This window comes from Sinocyclocheilus anshuiensis, unplaced genomic scaffold, assembly GCF_001515605.1.
Source record: "Sinocyclocheilus anshuiensis isolate Anshui unplaced genomic scaffold, SAMN03320099.WGS_v1.1 scaffold536, whole genome shotgun sequence".
NCBI classification, from domain to species: domain Eukaryota; kingdom Metazoa; phylum Chordata; class Actinopteri; order Cypriniformes; family Cyprinidae; genus Sinocyclocheilus; species Sinocyclocheilus anshuiensis.
The window spans coordinates 725,242-728,212 of NW_015557179.1; the positions used below are offsets into that span (position 1 = coordinate 725,242).

Sequence of the window (2,971 nt, forward strand, 5' to 3'; positions counted from 1 at the left end):
ATTTCAATTCTCTGTGTGTATGTGCTGTACATGTGGAAGAATTGACAATAAAGCAGACTTGAACTTGAACTTGAACTTGAACTTGTAAAGTGTTACCAATATTAATATAAATTCTGTCCAGTTTTATTGTGTTACTTTCAGTAAAAGTGTGGTTACTTTATTGGCTTGTGTTTTTTTTAATTCAGTATCATTCAAATTTAGTTACATTTAAAAAGTCTTACAAAATTACTTTATATTATTTAATAAAATAATAAATGAAAGTGTTGGTCAGTTTGTCTGCTTGACAATCCCATTTTGCACTGCAACAATAAAACTGAAGTGAGATAAACAAACTGAGGAATGTTTATTTTTAGTTAAAACAGATGTTGTCAAAGTTTTCCTTTGGGGACATAATTTGAAGTTGGAAAAAGGTAATAAATTGCAATATATCGCAGAATATCGCAATATATTTAAAACCGCAATAATATTGTACCGTGACACAAGTATCGTGATAATATCGTATCATGAGGCGTCTGGTGATTCCCACCCCTACTCCCTACCAATGCCCAGTGTATGTCATGTACACAACACACGACCTAGGGAGATGATTGAGACGCATTCAATGACTCATCCTACACTACACAGATTTTTGTCCAATCAAATGCTCTCTACAATGAGATTGTCCCTCCCCCTGCTCAGACCAGCAAATAGGAAATTGTGATTAATGGCTGTAATGAAAACTTAAGGCATCTGGCTATTTCAAAAAAGAATGAGTCTGTCAATGTTTAAAAAAAATTTATAAACACAGTAAAGTAAATTGTGCTCACCAAGCCATTAAATTGGGTAATTAACTAAAAGCTAATGAAGTGTAATGTGAACCATACAGTAAACTAATCAACTAACTGATAATCATGATGTCTGACATATCACATAATTTGATGACTGTGTGTGCAGTTGCAAGGTATACTCCTCACTATTCCAAACTTTGTACAGTTTCTACCATTAACCAGCTCCCTAAGTTAAATAAAGAACATAAGTGAATATATTTCAGTCAGGAAAAATGCACAATAATGCTACTGTGAAATGTTGGTACACTAAAGGAAATATTATTATGCTGCCTTTAGGTACAATGTATTCAGTGCACAAACACATGAGCTAATTGCTATATGCTAATTAGACAAATCCTCATGCCTACCAAAAAGTACCATGGTATTACAGGGTTTTTAAACAGTATTGTTACCATAGCTTTTGGACATTGGCATGTTAAATACCATGGTTTATGACTACGGTAATAATTAAGTATCATGCTTCTTTTTATAAGGGATACTCAAACTTCCTACATTTACATGTTTATTTGGTTCAGCCGTTTGTTTAAGTGTCAACTGTGTATATGAGGCTCGAAGTGTCCCTCAAGTGAAACAAGTGTTTTGGCACTTGTCATGAGTAAAATGTAAATACAAATTAGGTAAGTGTGAGGCATGTTTGTTCTGACAAGTGGATCTAAAGACACTCGCACAAGTTTATACACTGGCTGTGTTTCAAAGCTAGTGAGCTCCCTACTACACCTACACAGCATTTTTGTGCGTCATAGGCGCGTGCAAAATTGAGAGTCATGCGCCTAGATGCCCGAAAACGCTGTCTGAGAAGAACTAGGTTTTGTGACAGCCGTTGTGGATGATTAATCGCTTAACGTTCTCACACGCTTATCTCTAACAACAGTTCGTTTCAGTTTCTATAAACCGCTCTACAAACTTTCAAACGTAATACGAAGCAAATAATAGAACAAGGGGGCTTTAATCCGTGGGTTGCTGCATTGTTATGAACACTTCGAAGGGAGTTGAAATACTTTACATACCGGAGAGACAGATGCACTGTCTGAGGGCTAATAATACTCCCCGCCTGTACGACACGACCGATCCTTCAGCATTTCTCCTCGATGGATCTTCCCTAGGCACGCCTGAATATGGTCTTCACAGCGTATCTTTGAGCTGTAACACTGACATGCTGCCACAGAGACCAAAGCACCGGATAAAAGGCAAATCCTTCTTATGTCAATCCATTGACGGCAGCCCTCTGCCAGACTCGACCTACACTCTCCAGTCAACTTCAGGATGTTTAATGGACGTTGGCGTGAGGCGGCGGGAAAACCCGGACTGGATTTCTGTTCTCAGGATAGTCAATCTGTGCAGAAATCAGTCTATCTATCATATCAGTTTTTAGGCTGCTAACTCGCCGTGCTTTGAGCTAACTGCTAACACAATGACGCAAGTTCACTATGACTATCGTCACTTCTGAATTGACCAATCCAACAGAGCCTTTGTCTGAATGAGCTTGAGAGTCTGTTCTTATGAAGCATACAAATATGACAATTATATCTGTATTATTATTATATTATCAGGCCATTTTAATTTACAGACAATCATTCCACAAAAATTGATGAATAGAATATAACTATTAAAATTATTAGCATTGCCATTACTATATATTATTATATTATTATTATGGTGAGGCAACTATTGTGCCTTATAATAATAATAATAATACATTATTACAATACATTATTATTTTTTTTATTATTATACTTATATAGGCCTATTATAGTTATATATTATGCAGTTTTGTTATATAGACAATAATTCCTAAAAATAATCAGATGAATGCAATCAACAGCAACAATCAAAATCGTCATCATCGTGATTAACATTAATTAATTTTAATTAGGGCTGCACGATTAATCGCATGCGATGTTTAACGCGCATCTTGTCAGAAAGCCGGTTACAGAACCGGCTTTCTGACAAGATGCGCATTAAATATCGCATGCGATTTATCGTGCAGCCCTAATTTTAATTCACATAACAATAAAAAAAACTTACAATACACAGTATTGCCAAAAATTATATGTAATATTTTATAATACTAAATCTGATTAATGACTGTAATGTAGATGAATGTTAAGAAAATCACACAAAATAAAATGCTGTGGTGCGGTGTG

The 2,971-nt window shown here is 35.5% G+C and overlaps 1 protein-coding gene across 3 annotated transcripts in view; it reads right to left on the reverse strand.

Annotated features, from left to right (window-relative positions):
- Nucleotides 1-2,186, reverse strand: part of LOC107678588 (methylcytosine dioxygenase TET1-like) — a 50,594-nt gene extending 48,408 nt beyond the window's left edge. For all 3 annotated transcript variants that reach the window (XM_016473916.1, XM_016473915.1, XM_016473917.1), the window contains exon 1: nucleotides 1,835-2,186. The gene's annotated coding sequence lies outside the window, so the exon portion shown is untranslated. The remainder of the gene's footprint in view (nucleotides 1-1,834) is intronic.
- Nucleotides 2,187-2,971: the final 785 nt, after the last annotated feature.